The sequence below is a fragment of the Heterodontus francisci genome, chromosome 35 (genome assembly GCF_036365525.1).
Source record: "Heterodontus francisci isolate sHetFra1 chromosome 35, sHetFra1.hap1, whole genome shotgun sequence".
Classification (NCBI taxonomy): domain Eukaryota; kingdom Metazoa; phylum Chordata; class Chondrichthyes; order Heterodontiformes; family Heterodontidae; genus Heterodontus; species Heterodontus francisci.
In genome coordinates, this window is record NC_090405.1 from 25,310,914 (window position 1) to 25,332,572 (window position 21,659).

At 44.3% G+C, this 21,659-nt stretch overlaps 1 long non-coding RNA gene across 1 annotated transcript in view; it reads right to left on the reverse strand.

Moving 5' to 3' along the window:
• LOC137350460 (uncharacterized) overlaps positions 1–19,429 on the reverse strand; it is a 44,715-nt gene extending 25,286 nt beyond the window's left edge. Inside the window, exons 1-2 of the long non-coding RNA XR_010969429.1 lie at positions 19,343–19,429; positions 493–633 (exon numbers count right to left, since the gene is read on the reverse strand). This is a non-coding gene — a long non-coding RNA (uncharacterized lncRNA). The remainder of the gene's footprint in view (positions 1–492; positions 634–19,342) is intronic.
• Between the last annotated feature and the right edge of the window lie 2,230 nt (positions 19,430–21,659).

Sequence of the window (21,659 nt, forward strand, 5' to 3'; positions counted from 1 at the left end):
GTAACCCGACCCAAGCCTGACAGCACCACATCCGACCTGGTCCGAGTCCTTTCATTTTTTCCCGTGCCCGAACTGACCACCAGAATGTTCAGTTAAACTTGCTTCCGTTTTTCACTTTTTAAGCTTGTGCAGGTAAGCAACAAAAACTGTAACTGGACTTGAAAGGTTGTTTAAATGTACATTAAGATTAGAGCTACGTACCGGAGGTGATGAGCTGAAGATTGTTATCATAGAAGTTAGTGATTGTTAGGTCACTAGTTAAAGAGAAAGTCATGGAGTTGTGCCCAGACAGGTTGTCCCACACTGTATTGATTAAAATATTGCCCGAAGGCTAGAAAATATCATTATACATTCCCTAGACTCCTGCTTTACAGGTTGAAATACTTGCTGCAAGTTTATCAAGAGAGCAGCTGAGATGCAGAGACCAGGAAGGTCTTGAGTGATTAATTATTATAAAATATACATTCTTATATTAAAGAGATTGTGCTCTACCTTCGATGGAATCGCTCACTGCAGACTAGTGCAGAGTGTTTCCCGCCTTAACGTCCTGGCTGTCACTGGATCTTGAGTCTAGGCCTCTGGATTACTGGTTCAGTAATCTTTGAAATGTCTCCCGTGATTTAATATTTTAATCTGGTAATCAGATTTTACAAAAAAAAAAATTAACTTATTTAAGACTGCTTCGTATTTAGCCGTGTCAAATGAATAAAGAAATTAAAATATATTCAAAATTATATATCAACTATTAAATACTAATGCCCAGCTTTGTATATAAAAAATGCCTCTTAATTTCATTAATTATCCATAAACACTGAGGCTACATTAAACTAAAAGCAGCGATTTATCAAGTCTGACACTTAATTAATTAAATATATTCCAAATTTAGAGCATAATTCATTGTCTTTCCCCTTTCAATCTCTTAATTTGCATTACAAGCCTCCTTTACTTTACAATCTTTATTCAATACAATATGTTTTGAGGCAGGCACAAGAAGTCTTGCCAACCCCTAACGGGATGCAGTCAATTCATTTGCAAACTGTGCAATTAAAGAAAAGGGTGAAGTTGCTATTAATGCAGATTGTAGCTGTTCAACTGCTTTTGTCACCAAGAATACAAAGCACGAAGGAAAACCAAGAGAGAAACCAAAACACAAAAAGGTTAAATTTGTGTCAATGAAAAATAGAACTCATTAAAAACATCATATTACACAACAGTGCAGCAACTGATTACATTGTAAATATTTCATTAAGATTAAAATGGCAAAGACCTTCAACACCCCTAGAATCAGGAAAGGGCAAGAAAGAGCTAACCGGATAATTATGTGCCTGGGGCTGAGTTCTGCTACAATGTACACAAAAACTGTTTATTGATTAGTACACAGCAAGTTGAAATACCAAGCAGAGTAGGCAGTACACTTCAAAAGATCTGCGGTTTCCAGTGTTTCACTAACACAATTATAACACAAGGTATTTAGAGTATTCGAGTGTGTCTGACCCAGCCCGCCCTGACCTGAGCCCGAATGCTGAACCCAAATGCTGAACCCGGAGGAGCGACCCAAACCCGACACATGTCATCGGGACCCGTCGGGTTAGGGTCAGGCAGGTAGCCATGTTCTAGCATTAACTGAGACCTGGCTCCAAAAGCAACAAAATTGTGTTCTGGTCTGGAATGGAATTCTTCAATTGTTTCTGTTTGGCTTGGATTGACTCATCGATTTTCTTGTTTTTCACTTTGTCAATGCCTTTGAATAATTGTGGCTCCTTCTTCAGGGTGTCTTCTTTCACCAGGTAGTTCTGACCTCTGATGATGTTGATCGTAATCAGCTTCAATTTGCTGATAATTTTGGAAGTGAGCAGATTTCCTTTGCTTGAGTCTACAACATGGAACTCAGTCTGACATGTGGACCCATGGGAGGATTTGAAAGCTGCCCTTGCATTGGAGCATACAGTTGCATCCATCCAAACAGAGGTAGAGTAGAAGTGACAGTTCAGTCTGTCAATCATGGGACGTTTAATCTCAGGGTTGTGAGTTTGAGCGCCATTTAGATTTTCCCTATTTTTCGGCTTCAGTAGCAGAGATGACAAGGAGTGTTTGAAATGAAATTCAACAACAGTATGAGAAAGTCTCACTTTCATTCGGGAATCTTAACTCTCTGCAGCATCTCGCTGTGAAAGATTGAACTTTATCTCATTTCTTTTTCAGCTGGGAGTCAGTGCAGCTCAGTGGGACTTCTGGCTGTCTCCCACCTCACAATCCATCAGTACTGAGAAAGCAATGGGAAATATTACGCATGGCTGAGTAAGCAGAGGACACCGATTTAAGGTGAATGGGAAAAGAACCAAAGGCAACATGAGGAAAAACCTTTTTTTACGCAGCGAGTGGTTAAGATCTGATATGTACTGCCTGAGAGTGTGACGGAGGAAGGTTCAACCATAGCTTTCAAAAGGATATATGATAATTATCTGAAGAGAAAAAAAAAATCAGGTTTTCATGGAATACATGAGGATGTGGCATGAGCTGAGTTGCTTGTGCAGAGAGGCAGCACAAGCACGATGAGCTGAAACCTCCTTTTGTGCTGTAAGTATTCTGTGATCTATGATTCTATACAAAGTGAAACCAACACTCACATCTGAGAAACTGACAGGTACAGTGTAAACCCCACACTAACAAACCAGCAAATGCCAGGGACAGATTAAAACAACAGGCCTAGACAAGAAACTGACAGATACTGTGTGAAACCCAAAAATCATTTCGCAGGATTTGGCAGGTAATGTGTAAAAACCTCTCTTCCATATCCATACTGCAAGGTACAAAGAAAATTAGGTACAAAACCAGGCTCATACTTGGAAGACTGAGAGATAAAAAGCAAAACACAGACTCACCTACAAGAGACTGACCATTACAGAGAATAAAACACACTCACCTAGAGGAGGTGCAGATTAAAAACACATGCATGTAACAGAAATTGATCGGGACAGAATCAAATCCTTTCTCACACATGACACAAAAATTGGTGGTGTCGTAAATATTAGATTACAGGACGATATAGATCATCTGAGGCATAGAATATAAGAGCAGGGTGTTATGATGGAGCTGTATAAAATGCTAGTTAGGCCACAGATGGAGTACTGTGTACTGTTCTGGGCACCACATGATAGGAAGGATGTGATTGCCCTGGAGAGGGTGCAGAGGAGATTCACCAGGATGTTGCCTGGACTGGGGAATTTCAGCCATGAAGAGAGACTGAAAAGGCGAGGGTTGTTTTCCTTAGAGCAGAGAAGGCTGAGGGGAGAGCTATACAGAATTATGAAGGGCATTGATAGTTTAGATAGGAAGAAAGTATTTCCATTAGCAAAGGGGTTAATAACCAGGGGGCGTAGATTTAAGGTAAGGGGCAGGAGGTTTAGAGGGGATTTGAGGAAAAAATTTTACCCAGAGGGTGGTTGGAATCTGGAACGCACTGCCTGAAGGGGTGGTAGAGGCAGGAACCCTCACAACATTTCAGAAGTATTTAGATGAGCACTTGAAATGCCATAGCATACAAGGCTACAGGCCAAGTACTGGAAAATGGGAAATGGAATAGTTAGGTGCTTGATGGCCGGCACAGACACGATGGGCCGAAGGGCCTGTTTCTGTGCTGTATAACTCTATGACTCTATATCAGAAACTGATAGATCTGGACAAAAGCTGATGCTCACATACAAGTTGTTGAAAGATATGTGGTGAAACTCACATCGCAATAGCAGAAACAAACAGTCACAGACCAAAAATTGAAACATACAGAGTAAAAACCCACATTCTCACACCCGAAATTCACGGTTACGAAGTGAAGCTGACTCTCTCCTCCCAGGCACTGACGGGTACAAAAGAAAACACGCACGAACATACCAGGAAATGAAAGGCTGCATTTGCTGACAACGCCACCACTAGGTGGCGCTGCATCAGCACATGTGCAAAAGCAGCCTGTTCAAATAAAACGTCCCAGTCAGCGACGTTCTGGCAGCTGCCAGGACTAAAGATGGCGCTGCTCAAATAATCACACAAAGGCAATGTAAAGCAAAACAAAGGCCATGTGTTTACATGGCAGCAGGGAATGGCCGGAGAGATCAGGCGGGGGAGAATGTCCGGAGAGAGCGGGGAGGAGGAGGAGAGCACACCCACCGCCACCAAGGTCTTCGGCCGCTCCCTCCCCACTTCCCCCACGCTCTCTACTTGCTTCCCCCACACTCTCTCCCCGCTTCCCCCATGCTCTCTACTCGCTTCCCACCCCTCTCCCCGCCCTCTCCCCTCACTTCCCCCGCTATGTCCCCCCACCCTCTCCATCCCCCACTTCCCCCGCCCTCTCCTTCTGTTAAGCTATTCCGTGACCTTGTCCTATCAATACCTTCTCCTTTGTTATCTCTTGCCCCACCCCCACTTTACTTGCTTAAAATCTTTTACATTTCTTATATCTGCCAGTTCTGAAGAAGGGTCACTGACCTGAAATGTTAACTCTGTTTCTCTCTCCACAGATGCTGCCAGATCCGCTCTGTTTTTCCAGCACTTTCTGTTTTTATCATCGATTTTCTTCTTTTTTACTTTGCTGATGTCTTTGAATATATTGTGGATCCTTCTTCAGGGTGTCTTCTTTCACCAGGTCCTTCTGACCTCTGATGATGTTGATCGTAATCAGCTTCAATTTGCTGATAGTTTTGGAACTGAGCAGATTTCCTTTGCTTGAGTCTACAACATGGAACTCAGTCTGACATGTGGACCCATGGGAGGATTTAAAAGTAACTTGGATGATCCCTAGTGGATCCCTAGTGGAGGAGTATCTGATCCATGGGAACCCAGGTTCAATCCTGGGTTTCAGCAATTCTGCTTCCTTATGCGTCCCTTGCCTTGGTTCTGATTTTCCAGTTGCACAATTTACTTTGAAATTATTTACCAAGCACCAGTAGATTGAATTTGAGAAACAACACAGAGTCATTTACAGCATAGAAGGTGGTCGTTTGGCCCATCATGTCCATGCTGGCTCTCCCCGTAGCAGTAGAGTCAGTTCCACTCACCAGCTCGATCCCTTTCCTCCTGCAAGTTTCTTTCCTTCAAGTATCCATCCAATTTCCTTTTCAAATCATTGATTGTCTCTGCTTCCACCTCACTCGTGGGCCGAGACATTACCACCCACAACATAAAAAAGTTCCACCTCATCAAGGATGGGAAATACTTACATCTTCTATATTTGCTTATTCTATATTTCTATGAGAATAGACTGACAGTCAACATGAAAGGGAACCCAAAAATCTTTGAGCAGCATGTAAATGATAAGTGGGTAGTAAGAGGTAGAGTGCGGCCTATTAGGGACAAAGAGGGTAATATATGCTTGGAAGTGCAGGGCAATGTTAATCTACTTAATGAGTACTTTGTATCAGTGATCACTAAGGAAGTGGAATTGGACAAAATATCAGTGGAAGTGAAGAGAGTAGAGTCAATGGAGAGGGTACAAATTGAGAGAGGGAGGTACTAAAAAGGCGGAGCAAAGCGGCACCGTAAAGTGCTTCGTGATAATATCCAGGGCATCACTAAACCAGCAATCCGCCGACAGGCTCGCCATGGCGGGGTCAAGCGGTTCTCGGATTTGATCTATGAGGGGACTCGCGGGGTGTTGAAGGTTTTCCTGGAGAATGTGATCAGGGATGCGGTCACCTACACTGAGCACGCCAAGCGCAAGACGGTCATTGCCATGGATGTGGTGTACGTTCTGAAACGGCAGGGCCGCACTCCACGGATTTGGCGGCTGAACAACTCGACCCTTTCCAGCAAACACACAACAAAGGCTCTTCTAAGAGCCACCCACCGCCTCACACAGAGAGAGCAGTGACCTGGAAACGGGAGCTGGGATTGGCTGTTCAGAACTGACTGGAATAAATCTGTGCTGCATTCGGGAATAAAACTGGAATCCCCAAATTTGACATTTCACTTGCAGCAAGGATGTGCAGTGGATTTGATTTTCTAAACGGGCTGTGTAAACAGTGCCCAAGGTTCTACAGTTAGTTATTTCCCCAGTCGACACATGCCCTCAGTGAAAAGCCACACCTTCTTCTTTGGCCTCCTTGTCTCGAGAGACAATGGGTAAGCGCCTGGAGCTGGTCAGTGGTTTGTGGAGCTGTGCCTGGAGTGGCTATAAAGACCAATTCGAGAGTGACAGACTCTTCCACAGGTGCTGCAGATAAAATTGGTTGTCAGGGCTGTTACGCAGTTGGCTCTCCCCTTGCGCTTCTGTCTTTTTTCCTGCCAACTGCTAAGTCTCTTCGACTCGCCGCACTATAGCCCCGCCTTTATGGCTGCCCGCCAGCTCTGGCGATCACTGGCAACTGACTCCCATGACTTGTGATCAATGTCACAGAACTTCATGTCGCATTTGCAGACGTCTTTAAAGTGGAGACATGGATGGCCGGTGGGTCTGATACCAGTGGCGAGCTCACTGTACAATGTGTCCTTGGGGATCCTGCCATCTTCCATGCGGCTCACATGGCCAAGCCATCTCAGGCGCCGCTGGCTCAGTAGGGTCTATAAGCTGGGGATGTTGGTCACCTCGAGGACTTCTGTGTTAGAGATACGGTCCTGCCACCTGATGCCAAGGATTCTCCGGAAGCAGCGAAAATGGAATGAATTGAGGCGTCGCTCTTGGCTGACGTATGTTGTCCAGGCCTCGCTGCTGTAGAGCAAGATACTGAGGACACAGGCTTGATACACTCGGACCTTTGTGTTCTGTGTCAGTGTGCCATTTTCCCACACTCACTTGGCCAGTCTGGACATAGCAGTGGAAGTCTTTCCCATGCGCTTGTTGATTTCTGCATCGAGAGACAGGTTACTGGTGATAGTTGAGCCTAGGTAGGTGAACTCTTGAACCACTTCCAGAGTGTGGTTGCTGATATTGATGGATGGAGCATTTCTGACGTCCTGTCCCATGATGTTCGTTTTCTTGAGGCTGATGGTTAGGCCACATTCGTTGCAGGCAGTCGCAAACCTGTCGATGAGACTCTGCAGACACTCTTCAGTGTGAGATGTTAATGCAGCATTGTCAGCAAAGAGGAGTTCCCTGATGAGGACTTTCCGTACTTTGGTCTTCGCTCTTAGACAGGCAAGGTTGATCAACCTGCCACCTGATCATGTGTGGAGGAAAATTCCTTCTTCTGAAGACTTGAATGCATATGAGAGCAGCAGGGAAAAGATGATCCCAAACAGTGTGGGTGCGAACAGTTCCGGATCCAAAACGTTAACTCTGCTTCTCGTTCCACAGATGCTGCCAGACCTGCTGAGTGGTTCCAGCATTTCTTGTTTTTATTACATTGGTTTAAATTGTCGACCTGGCAGAAAGTTTGAATTTGCAAAAGGCGCCAACTTCAGTGTCGGAACGAAGCGATTACTGGAAAATCTATTTAAAGTTGTTCGTAAAATATTTTCCACCAACCTTTAAAAACCTTTGTTTATTCCGCTATTTTCGCCACAAATTCCTGGCGCTATTTTACGCACAATTTTAACCTGTCATTTTTTTCCCACTTCTTATCTGTAACTGGCGGTAAAAGACTCCATTCAGCAATCCTTAAGGGACCAATAACTCAAACTTGGTGTGGAAAGGAATAAATTAGACTATTGGTAATTCCCCTTCACACAGGGATCAGGGGGACAGTGAGAAGCCACTGAAATAGTTGCTTAAACATTTTAAATAGTTCCTATTCTGTCCTGTTACTGACATGCTGGAATTAGACAGTAATCAGCCCTTTCACAGAGACTGTGGGTGGCTCTGAAAAGAGCCTTTGGGTTATTAGATGACATTTTGGCCGCTTTCCTTTTTCTGGAAGCTCTGAGCGCTGGTTTTCTTGGGCAGCAGCACGGCCTGGATATTAGGCAGCACCCCGCCCTGTGTGATGATCACTCCTCCCAGCAGCTTGTTGAGCTCCTCGTCGTTGCGGACGGCCAGCTGCAGGTGTCTGGGGATGATGCGGGTCTTCTTGTTGTCCCGGGCCGCGTTACCGGCCAGCTCGAGGATTTCAGCGGTCAGATACTCGAGCACAGCAGCCAGATAGACCGGGGCTCCCGCACCCACACGCTCTTCATAGTTACCCTTTCTCAGGAGCCTGTGAACACGGCCCACCGGGAACTGCAGTCCAGCCCGGGAGGAGTGAGACTTGGCCTTGGACCGAGCTTTTCCGCTGGTCTTTCCTCTTCCAGACATTTCCACAATCTCACAAATATTTTCACAAAGAATGGATAACTACCTCAGCATTAAGCATCCACATGGGGTAGACAGGATGGTCAAGCAGTCTGAAATGGTGCATTCAGATCACAACGCTCTCTGGAGGGGTGGGTTTAAATCCCACTTCTGACAAGTTGTGCTTTGACATGACTACAGGCATTTGGGAGCAGTGGTGAAAAACACAGAGCATGAAAGAATTTTGACAAGCAAAATCAAAACGAATTCAAAGATATTTCTTCAATACATGGGAGTAAGAGGCAACAGAGGAAAAAGTAAGGCCCATCAAAGAACTAAAAAGTAACCTATGTGTCAGGGTTGAAGATGTTGGTATGTTTGTTAATGAATACTTTACTGTCTTCACAAATGAGGGGGTGATGCAGACATTATAATTAAGGAGAAGGAGTGTGAAGCATTGGACATGATAAACTGAGGGGGAGAAGAAGTATAAATGGGATGAGCATCCTTGAAAGTGGATAAATCATCAGGGCCGGATGAAATGTACCCCAGGCTGTTAAAAGAAGCCAGTGAGGAAATAGTGGAAGGTCTGACCATCAGTTTCCAATCCCTCACTGGATACAGGTGTGATGCCAGAGGATTGGAGGTCTCTGCAATAAAAGCAAAATTCTGCAGATGCTGGAAATCTGAAATAAAAACTATTAGTGCTGGAAATACACAGCAGGTCTGGCAGCATCTGTGGAGAGAGAAGCAAAGTTAACATATCTGTTCTGATGAAAAGTCACTGACCTGAAATGTTAACTTTGCTTCTCTCTCCACAGATGCTGCCAGATCTGCTGTGTATTTGCAGTACATTTTGTTTTTATTGCTAACATTGCACCATTGTTGAAAAAGGAAGCAAGACCGAATAATTAAAGACCAGTCAGCCTAACCTCAATAGTGGGTGAATTATTGGAATTAATTCTGAGAGACAGGATAAACTGTCACTTAGAAAGGCACAGATTAATCAAGTATCATCAGCATGGATTTGTTCAGGGAAGCTCCTGTCTGACTAACTTGATTGAATTTTTTGAAGAAGTAACAATGAGGATAGTGCAGTTGATCTGATCTACATGGATTTTAGCAAGGCTTTTGACAAGGTCCCACATGGCAAACTGGTTAAAAAAAATAAAAGCACATGGGATCCAGGGGAATGTAGCAAGCTGGACATAAAATAGACTCAGTGGCAGGAAGCAAAAAGGAATTGGGTACGGATGTTTGTGCAACTCGAGGTCTGTTTCAAGTGGTGTTCCACAGGGCTCAGAACTAGGTTCCCTGCTTTTTGTGGTATATATTAATGATTTGGACATGAATGTAGAGGGCACAATCAAGACGATTGCAGATGACATGAAAATTGTCCGTGTTGCTGATAGCGAGGAGGATAGCTGTACACTGCAGGAAGATATCAATAGACTGGTCAGGTGGGCAGAGTAGTGGTAAATGGAATTCAAATTGGACAAGGGTGAGGTGATGCATTTGGGAGGTCAAAAAAGGCAAAGGAATACACAATTAATGGGAGAACACTGAACGGTGTAGAGGAAGTGAGGGACGTTGGAGCGAATGTCCACAGATCCCTGAAGGTAGCAGGACAGGTCAATAAGGTGGTTCAGCAGGTATGTGGAATCCTTTCCTTTATTAGCTGAGGTATAGAATATAAGGGTGACCTGGGTGTCCATGTCAATAAGTCACTGACAGCTAACATGCAGGTGCAGCAAGCAATTAGGAAAGCTAATAGTATGTTAGCCTTTATCACAAGAGGATTTGAGTACGAGAGTCGTGAATTCTTGCTTCAATTGTATAGAAACTTGGTTAGACCGCACTTGGAATGCAGTTTTGGTCTCCTTACCTTAGGAAGGATATTATTGCCACAGAGGGAGTTCAACGAAGGTTCATCAGACTTGTTCCAGGGATGGTGGGACTGTTCTATGAAGAAAGGTTGGAGAAACTGGGGCAGTATTCTCTAGAGTTTCGAAGAATGGGAGGTGATCTCATTGAAACCTACAAAATACTTAAATGACAGTCAGGGTAGATGCAGCTAAGATGTTTCCCCTGATTGGGGAGTCAAGAACCAAGGGAAGGAATTTCAAAATAAGGGAGTAGCCGCTTAGGACAGAGATGAGGAGAAATGCTGTTCCTCAGAGGGTTGTGAATCTTTGGAATTCTCTACCCCAGAGGGCTGTGGAAGCTCAGTCATTGAGTATGTTTAAAGCAGAGATTGACAGATTTCTAAATACAAATGACAGAAGGGAATATGAGGAAAGTGTGGGGAAAAGGGCATTGAAGTGGATGATCAGCCATGATCATATTGAATGACGGGGCAGGCTCGATGGGCTGAATGGTCGACTCCTGTTCTTATGTTCCTAACTCCACATGATCGGCGAGGCACAGCCTCAGGCCGACTTGATGGGTGGTGCAAAAAGATATCACTGCTTCTGATCTTCACCAGAAAAGAGAGTGAGATGTAACATTGATCATCAAACAGAATGTGAGCAAATAGAACAGAATAAAACACATGGAGAGACACTGTGGAATAACAAATAGATTTGATTGGAATGTTGAATTTTAATTGGAATGGATAAAACACCAGAAACAGCAGATTAAATTGGGATTCTCCTCATTATATTGATCTAGGACAGAAAAGAGAACCTGATGGAAAGAAGGGAAGAAGAAAGAAAAGAAAGGATGGAACTGTTCACTTTTTTCAGTTTTTTCACTCACCCATCAAAGCTGGATAAAAAAGTTTCAAATAACAGAGAATTTCACCAAAAAGGGAGATTAAATGCTGTCGAACCCTTGGATTGAAGGATGCCTCAACAGATCACCTGTTTAACTGTCTCCTCACTGGGGGATTTCAAGCAGTGAGTAATATTATTCTCTACTTTTGTTAAATGAACCCAGAACTGTCACTTGGAATTAATATCTGTGTTCCGACTCCTGAATTATAAAATTGTGACTTTATCAATATTTTCTGGACACATTTCCTGCTGAAAGAACTAAGACCTCTTTTCTAATTTACACAATACTATATACACACTCATCAAGCCTCCGAAACTAGCATCCTTGGTGCTGCTCTCTCTTCTCCCAAACCTCATCTCATGTGACTGTTTCATCATTACTCTGACAGTGGGAGGGGTTGATCCCACTGTTTTCAGCATTAACCCTTCACATCCTTATCCTACACTGTTAGAAAAAAATGGTTGGAGGGAACTTCCTTCATTTATCGAAAAACCAGCTGCTCCCAGTTGAAAATCAACTCAAACCCATCGGCAAGAGAGACTGTCAGAGAACTTCCTGCATCCAGTCCTGACCCTGTCACACTCAGCATCTGCTCACCCAGACCCCACTCTCCTCAACACTGAACATTGTTACCGAGACACTTCAAATACTGTTGAGAAAAGGCAGGAAAGGTCAAAGTTCACACAGCTGTTTTGAATAGAACAAAGTTTAATATCTCCTCACCGTTTCTCGGTAACCACATGAGACATAGGTTTTCTTATTTGGTTCCTTTGATTTTTCTTGTTCCTGACTGAGAAATATTCCAAACCTCAGATCAACCCTCCCACTTGCGTCGTGTCTCAGTCTCAGTTACAAGCAACACATAATGACACACACACTTTGAAACATACAACACGGTCACACTTTCCTTCAGTGAGATTAAGGTCGAGCTTTTTTTCCAGGTTGAATGCAACTGTGAACAAATTTGTATCAAAGAGGTTGCCTTTGAAATATCAGCACTGAATTTCTGTGCAAGGAGGAACAGCCATTCCAAACTCACATCCTTCACAAAGGCTGTTTTCTCCTGTGAATGAAATTCATCATGAAATTTGAATTCTAAGTTAAAGTTCACAAGACACAGACATAAATGTTAACACCCAAACTTCTCAAGCATATTGCAAATATGAAATAAGGCTCCGCTGGGAATTGAACACAGAATTTCCTGTTCACAAGACAGGTGCTTTAACCAACTAAGCTACAGAGTCAGATCACAAGTGCTGTTGCAATTGAAATCTGAGGTGGTTACTATTTAGTCTCATCCCACTTCTCCACAGGTCACAACAAAAATTTTAAATTTTCCCACTTACTGATACAGTCAATCATATGCTCTATTTTTCCCAGAATAGAAGACACTTAATGAACAACAAACTTTAAATCTGTGCCCTCCCGTTCTCGATCCTTTCACAAGTGGGAACAGTTTCTCCCTATCCACTCTGTCCACACCCCTCATCATTTTGAATACCACTATGAAATCTCCTCTTAGCCTTCTTTTCTCCAAGGAAAACAGTCCTAACTTCTCCAATCTATCTTCATAACTGAAGTTCCTCATCCCTGGAACCATTCTCATGAATCTTTTCCATAATCTCTGCAATGCCTTCACATCTTTCCTAAAGTGTGGCACCCAGAACTGGACTCAGTACTTCAGCTGAGGCTAGTGTCTTATACAAGTTCAACATGACCTCCTTGTTCTTGTATTCTATGCCTCTATCACTAAAGCCGAGGATACTGTATGCTTTATTAACCACTCTCTCAACCAATGACTTATACCCCCAGGACCCTCTGCTCCTGCACCCCCTTTAGAATTGTACCCTTTATTCTATATTGTCACTCCATGTTCTTCCTACCAAAATGAATCAATTCACATTTCTCTGCATTGAACTTCACCTGTCATCTGTCCTCCCATTCCACCAACTTGTCTATGTCCTTTTGAAGTTCTACACGATCATCCTTACAGTTCACAATGCTTCCAATTTTCATATCATCCATAAACTTTGAAATTCTGCCCTGTACACCAAGGTCTAGGTCATTAATATATATCAGGAAAGGCAAGGGTCCCAACACTGACTTCTGGGGAACTCCACTACAAACCTTCCTCTAGCCCGAAGAACATCCATTGCTCACTACTCTTTGTTTCCTGTCACTCAGCCAATTCCATATCCATGTTACTACAGTCCCTTTTATTCCATGAGTTATAATTTTGCTCACAAGTCTGTTGTGTTGCATTGTATCAAACTCCTTTTGAAAGTCAATAAAAGCAAAATACTGCAGATGCTAGAAAGCTGAAATATAACTAAAAAGTGCTGGAAATACTCAGCAGGTCTGGCTGCATCTGTGGAGAGAGAAACAGAGTTAATGTTTCAGGTCAGTGACCATTCAGATGCTGCCAGACCTTTAAAAAGTCCATGTAGACCACATCAACAGCATTGCCCTCATCATCCCTCTCTGTTACCTCATCAAAAAACTCCAGCAGGACAGTTAAACATGAATTTCCCTTAAGAAATCCATGCTGTCTTTCCTGAATTAACCCACATTTGTCCATGGGACTATTAATTTTGTCCCGAATTATTCTTTCGAGAAGTTTTCCCACCACCGAAATTGAACTGACTGGGGAGTGAGACGAGGTGAGTTGCTTCAGCAGAGAGCCAGCATGGGTTCGTCAGGCCGAATGGCCTCCTTCTGTGCTTTAGCCATTCTATGATTGTATGATTCTAGCAGCAACTGTTGGTGGAGAGGCAGTGATGCAGGAATGGGTTGACAGAAAGGGAAAAGTCTGGGCTGGTGTGTGTTTGCAGCATTTGCAGCTTGTGTTCGGGTTTGTGAATAAAGGTGATTTGGAAGCTGTGTTCCAAATTGAAGTGTTTACTGGAAGGAAGAAGTTGATGTAAATAAAGAGTAAAACGTGTTAAGATGAAGCGTGGTGTGAATGTGGATAGCAGTAAATATTGTGCTGGTGAATTATTTGTGTTAATAAACTTCCACTGCACCCTCTGCTGCAGGCTGCTGTTTATATCCAGCTGTGTATTAGTGCTGTGTGTTAACTAGATAAATGTTTGTTTCAACGCTGTTTATAAAGCAATAGCATTGCACTCAAACAGTCCCAGACATAGCAACACACGTACAAAAGCAAAATACTGCGGATGCTGGAAATCTGAAACATAAACAGAAAATGCTTGAAATACTCAGCAGGTCTGGCAGCATCTGTGGAGAGAGAAACAAAGTTAATGTGAGCTGAGGAAACAGATCTGAACTGTTAACTGTTTCTCTCTGCACAGATGCTGCCAGACCTACTGAGCATTTCCAGCATTTTCTGTTTTTATTACAGCAACACCTTTGATCAGCAGTAGCAGTGATAGTGCGAGCCAGGGGGCAGCTGGGAAGGTACGTTTCACTATAAAGTACTTACCTGGCGATTCGGCGGACGCGGACACGGGGACTGCTGGGTAAGTGAACTTATATATTCGGGCAGTGGCTAAACCCGAAACACTACACGTGTAGTGTCTCCCACCCATCCTCCTCCTCCAACCAAAAAAAAGGACTCTTGTGTGGAGGGTTTGGTAAGGTAAGGTTTTCCTTTATATTTTTTTATTCTCTGTTGTCAATTTAGAGCAGAGGGGATGGAAGCTAGGGCAGTTGCATGCTCCTCTTGCAGGATGTGGGAGGTAAGGGTCACCACTTGTGTCCCTGCTGACTTCACCTGTGAGAAGTGCACCCAACTCCAGCTCCTCACAGACCGCGTTAGGGAACCGGAGCTGGAGCTGGATGAACTTCGGATCATGCGGGAGGCAGAGGGGATGATAGGGAGCAGTTATAGGGAAGTACTGACACCTCAGTCACAGGATAAAGGTAGCTGGGTGACCGTCAGGGGAGGGAAAGGGAATAGGCACACAGTGCAGGGATCCCCTGTGGCTGTTCCCCTCAATAATAAGTATACCGTTTTGGATACGGTTGTGGGGGGGGACCTACCAGGGGAAAGCCACAGCGGCCAGGTCTCTGGCACTGAGCCTGGCTCTGCGGCTCAGAAGGGAAGGGTGGAGAATAGGAGAGCGATAGTGATAGGAGATTCAATGGTTAGAGGAACAGACAGGAGATTCTGTGGTCGCGAATGAGACTCCCAGATGGTATGTTGCCTCCTGGGTGCCAGGGTCAGGGATGTCTCAGATCGAGTCTACAGGATTCTTAAGGGGGAGGGGGAGCAGCCAGAAGTCGTGGTACATATCGGTACCAATTACATAGCTGGGAAAAGGGATGAGGACCTGAAAAGCGAATATAGGGAGTTAGGTTGGAAGCTAAAAGGCAGGACGAGCAGAGTAGTAATCTCAGGATTGATACCGGTGCCACGTGCTAGTGAGGCTAGAAACAGAGAGCGAGTGCAGCTGAACACGTGGCTACAGAGCTGGTGCAGCAGGGAGGGCTTCAGTTATGTGGATCATTGGGATACCTTCTGGGGAAGGTGGGACCTGCACAAGAAGAACGGGTTGCATCTGAACTGGAGGGGCACCAATATCCTGGGCGGGAGGTTTGCTAGAGCTCTTCGGGAGGGTTTAAACTAGTTTGGCAGGGGGATGGGAACCGGAGCTATGGATCAGTGGATGGGGTAGCTGTTGAACAGGCAGATACCGAGTGCAGAGAGTCTGTGAGGAAGGTTAGACAGTTGACAGGGCAAAGTTTCAGCCAGTATGATGGGTTGAAGTGTGTCTATTTTAATGCAAGAAGTGTCAGGAATAAGGGTGATGAACTTAGAGCATGGATCAGTACTTCGAGCTACGATGTTGTGACCATTACGGACACTTGGAGATCACAGGGGCAGGAATGGATGTTGGATGTTCCGGGGTTTAGATGTTTCAAAAGGAATAGGGAGGGAGGTAAAAGAAGTGGGGGAGTGGCATTGTTAATCAGGGATAGTATCACAGCTGCAGAAAGGGAGGTCATCGAGGAGGGTTTGTCTACTGAGTCATTATGGGTGGAAGTCAGAAACAGGAAAGGAGCAGTCACTTTATTGGGAGTTTTCTATAGACCCCCCAATAGCAACAGAGACACGGAGGAACAGATTGGGAGGCAGATTTTGGAAAGGTGCAGAAGTAACAAGGTTGTTGTCATGGGTGACTTCAACTTCCCTAATATTGATTGGAACCTCCTTAGTGCAAATAGTTTGGATGGAGCAGTTTTTGTCAGGTGTGTCCAGGAAGGTTTCCTGACTCAATATGTAGATAGGCCGACTAGAGGGGAGGCGATGTTGGATTTGATGCTTGGCAACGAACCAGGCCAGGTGGCAGATCTCTCGGTGGGAGAGCATTTCGGTGATAGTGATCACAACTCCCTGACCTTTACTATCGTCATGGAGAGGGACAGGAGCGGACGGGATGGGAAAATATTTAATTGGGGGAGGGGGAATTACAATGCTATTAGGCAGGAACTGGGGTGCATAAATTAGGAACAGATGTTCTCAGGGAAATGCACGACAGAAATGTGGAGGTTGTTTAGGGAGCACTTGCTGCGACTGCTGGATAGGTTTGTCCCGATGAGGCAAGGAAGGGATGGTAGAGTGAAGGAACCTTGGATGACAAGAAATGTGGAACAGCTAGTCAAGAGGAAGAAGGAAGCTTACTTAAGGTTGAGGAAGCAAGGATCAGACAGGACTCTAGAGGGTTACAAGGTAGCCAGGAAGGAACTGAAGAATGGACTTAGGAGAGCTAGAAGGGGACATGAAAAAGTCTTGGCGGGTAGGATTAAGGAAAATCCCAATGCGTTCTACACTTATGTGAGGAACAAGAGGATGGCCAGAGTGAGGGTAGGGCCGATCAGGGATAGTGGAGGGAACTTGTGCCTGGAGTCGGAGGAGGTAGGGGGGGTCCTAAATGAATACTTTGCTTCAGTATTCACTAGTGAGAGGGACCTGGTCGTTTGTGAGGACAGTGTGAAACAGGCTGATATGCTCAAACAGGTTGATGTTAAGAGGGAGGATGTGCTGGAAATTTTGAAAGACATGAGGACAGATAAGTCCCTGGGGCCAGACGGGATATACCCAAGGATATTACGGGAAGCGAGGGAAGAGATTGCCGCGCCTTTGGCGATGATCTTTGCGTCCTCACTGTCCACTGGAGTAGTACCAGATGATTGGAGGGTGGCAAATGTTATTCCCTTGTTCAAGAAAGGGAATAGGGATAACCCTGGGAATTACAGACCAGTCAGTCTTACGTAGGTAGTGGGCAAATTATTGGAGAGGATTCTGAGAGACAGGATTTATGATTAGTTGGAAAAGCAGAGTTTGATTAGAGACAGTCAGCATGGCTTTGTGAGGGGCAGGTCATGCCGCACAAGGCTTATTGAATTCTTTGAAGATGTGACAAAACACATTGATGAAGGAAGAGCAGTGGATGTGGTGTATATGGATTTCAGCAAGGAGTTTGATAAGGTTCCCCATGGTAGGCTCATTCAGAAAGTAAGGAGGCATGGGATACAGGGAAAGTTGGCTGTCTGGATACAGAATTGGCTGGCCCATAGAAGACAGAGGGTGGTAGTAGATGGAAAGTATTCAGCCTGGAGCTCGGTGACCAGTGGTGTTCCGCAGGGATCTGTTCTGGGACCTCTGCTCTTTGTGATTTTTATAAATGACTTGGATGAGGAAGTGGAAGTCTGGGTTAGCAAGTTTGCCGATGACACGAAGGTTGCTGGAGTTGTGGATAGTGTGGAAGGCTGTTGTAGGTTGCAACAGGACATTGACAGGATGCAGAGCTGGGCTGAGAAGTGGCAGATGGAGTTCAACCTGGAAAAGTGTGAAGTGATTCATTTTGGAAGGTCGAATTTGAATGCAGAATACAGGCGCAAAGACAGGATTCTTGGTCATGTGGAGGAACAGAGGGATCTTGGGGCCCATGTCCATAGATCGCTCAAAGTTGCCACCCAAGTTGATAGGGTTGTTAAGAAGGCGTATGGTGTGTTGGCTTTCATTAACAGGGGGATTGAGTTTAAGAGCCGCGAGGTTATGCTGCAGCTCTATAAAGCCCTGGTTAGACCACACTTGCAATATTGTGTTCAGTTCTGGTCGTCTCATTATAGGAAGGATGAGGTAGCTTTAGAGAGGGTGCAGAGGAGATTTACCAGGATGCTGCCTGGACTGGAGGGCATGTCTTACGAAGAAAGATTGAGGGAGCTGGGGCTTTTCTCATTGGAACGAAGAAGGATGAGAGGTGACTTGATAGAGGGGTACAAGATGATGAGAGGAATAGATAGAGTGGATAGCCAGAGACTTTTTCCCAGGGTGGAAAGAGCTATCACCAGGGGGCATAATTTTAAGGTGATGGAGGAAGGTTTCGGGGAGATGTCAGAGGTAGGTTCTTTACACAGAGAGTGGTGGGTGCGTGGAATGCACTGCCAGTGGTGGTAGTAGAAGCAGATACATTAGGGACATTTAAGCATCTCTTGGATAGGTACATGGATGATAGTAGAATGAAGGGTATGTAGGTAGTTTTGATCTTCGAGTAGATTAAAGGTTCGGCACAACATCGTGGTCCGAAGGGCCTGTACTGTGCTGTACTGTTCTATGTTCTATAACACAGGTGTTGGGAGGCTCAGCCTGGCTACGCAATGTTACAAGGACGCTGAGTGACACCATCGACAACGGGACAGAGAGAAAAACACACAGGAAACTAATAGACTGTGAGGAAGCAAAAGTGAGGAACGGAGAGAGAGAGACAGACAACGAAACTGAGATGGAGAAACAAGGCATTTGCATGATTGTGTTCTCCCTGTTGTGTAACGGTATTTCCTGTTGTGTAAATATGTTTTCTGTTGTGTAAAGATGTACCCTGTTGTTGTGTAAAGGTTTTCCCTGTTATTGTTTTATTTTCTGTTACTGACCGTCTCCTCACTGCGACCATTTGTCCTGGTTTTCTTGTGGCCAACATCACCATCTGGTGGTGGAGAGGAGACTCTGCAGGAAGGGGTTGACAAAGTGGGAGAGACTCGGCTGGTCCGTGTTTGCAGCTTGTGTTCGTGTGAGCAAAAGTGATTTGTTGCTGATTGATGTGTTCACTAGAAGGAAAAAGCTGATTGCAATCGAGCACATCTTGTTATGATGGGGAAACACTTGATATTTTGAAAGTGAACGGTTTGTGTTCCTACCAAACATAAATAGCAGAGAATGGTTTCTATCCATCGACCTCTGGGTTATGGGCCCAGCACGCTTCCGCTGCGCCACTCTGCTAACTGCTGGTTTAAATTTTAGCTGACCGTTAGTGAAATATGTTCATTTCCCCAATGTTTTTATAAAAATAGGATTGCGGTCGGATTTCTCAAGAATCCCGGACTCAGCAACACACGTGCTGACGGACTCACCCTCACTGCACAATGACACAAGGACACAGAGTAACAGCACCGACAATGAGGCAGGCAGAGAAAGACACACAGAAAACCAGGAAGATATTATCAGGACCCAGAAAGGAACAGACAGAGAAAGACACACAGAAAACCAGGAAGAGATTATAAGGACCCAGAAAGGAACAGACAGAGAAAGACACACAGAAAACCAGGAAGAGATTATCAGGACCCAGAAAAGGAACAGACAGAGAAAGACACACAGAAAACCAGGATGAGATTATCAGGACTCAGAAAGGAACAGACAGAGAAAGACACAGAAAACCAGGAAGATATTATCAGGACCCAGAAAGGAACAGACAGAGAAAGGTACTGAGCAAACCAGCAAGAGACAGCGAAAGACTGATGATTTATGTAATTGTGTTCTCTGTTGTGTAAAGATGTTCCCTGTGTTCTTTTAAAGATATTTCCTGCTGTGTAATATGTTCTCTGTTGTGTAACTATATTCGCTGTTGTGTAAAGATGTTCTCTGTTATTGTGTAAAATGGTTCCCTGTTGGGTAAAGATCTTCTCAGTTGTGTAAATATGATCCGTCTTGTGTAAAAGTGTTCCCGGTTGTTTAAATATGTTCCCTGCTCTGTAATGTAGAGCTGAGTCTGCACTAATGGAATTGCTACAGTATCTTCCAGTCTGATACTGGATGAGGGCTGGAATGTGATCCAACGCACAGTCTATACAAATTAAATTGCTATTGTATCTTTTAGTTTCACAATCCGGGGGAGTTTTAAACTGAATTCTCAGTTTGTATCTCAGGTTATACTATCTTTCAGATTCTCTCAATCTGATATCGCACTTGAGATTTAGACTTAAGAAAGGATGTACTGGCATTGGAGGAGTTCAAAAGAGATTCACTCAGCTGATTCTTGGGATGAAGGGGTTGACTTATCAAGAACGGCTAAACAGGTTATTCATTCGTGTTTAGAAGAATGAGGGGTGATCTTTTTGAAACTTACAAGATTCTGAGGGGGCTTAACAGGGTGAAGAAGGGTCTCTGACCTGAAACATTAACTCTGCTTCTCTCTTCACAGATGCTGCCAGACCTGCTGAGTATTTCCAGCATTTCTTGTTTTTATTAACAGGGTAGATGTTGAGAAAATGTTTCCACTAGTGGGGGAATCTCAAACTAGGCGACATAGTTACAGAATAAGGGGACACTCATTTAAACTGAGATGCAAAGGAATTTCTTCTCTCAGAGGATAGTGAATGTCTGGAATTCTCTACCCCAGACAGTATTGGAGGCTAAATCACTGAAAGTATTTAAAGAGGATGTAAATAGATTTTTGAAATATTGGAGAGTTGAGGGCTATGAAGAGCTGGCATGAAAGAGGAGTTGAGGTCTGGGGCAGATCAGCCATGATCTTACTGAATGGCGAGGCAGGCTTGAGGGGCCGAATGGCCTACTCCTGCTCCTATTTCTTCTGTTCTTATGTTATGTTATATCTAATGTATATGTCAGGATGCACTAATGGGAATTAATACTGAAACTTATAAACTCATAATGTGTGTAAATATTGGGATGATATTTAACTTGAATCTCAGAGTACATTATTGTGGTTAATTCTGTAAGTTTGAAAAGGGAACTCTGTGCCATAATGAAAACAAGAAATGCTGGAAATACTCAGCAGGTCAGGCAACATCTGTACAGAGAGAAGCAAAGTTAACGTTTCAGGTCAGTGACCTTTCAGATGCTGCCAGACCTTTTGAAAGTCCATGTACACCACATCAACAGCATTGCCCTCATCAACCCTCTCTGTTACCTCATCAAAAAACTACAGCAGGACAGTTAAACATGATTTTCCGTTAAGAAATCCATGCTGGCTTTCTTGAATTAACCCACATTTGTCCATGGGACTATTAATTTTGTCCCAAATTATTCTTTCGAGAAGTTTTCCCACCTCCAAAATTGAACTGACTGGGGAGTGAAATGAGGTGAGTTGCTCTAACAGAGAGCCAGCACGGGTTCGACAGGCCGAATGGCCTCCTTCTGTGCTGCAGCCATTCTATGATTGCATGATGCTCGCAACAACTGTTGGTGGAGAGGCAGTGATGCAGGAATGGGTTGACAGAAAGGGGAAAGTCTGGGCTGATGTGTGTTCGGGTTTGTGAATAAAGGTGATTTGGAAGCTGTGTTCCAAATTGAAGTGTTTACTGGAAGGAAGAAGTTGATGTAAATAAAGAGTAAAACGTGTTAAGATGAAGCGTGGTGTGATTGTGGATAGCAGTAAATATAATGTTGGTGAATTATTTGTGTTAATAAACTTCCACTGCGCCCTCTGCT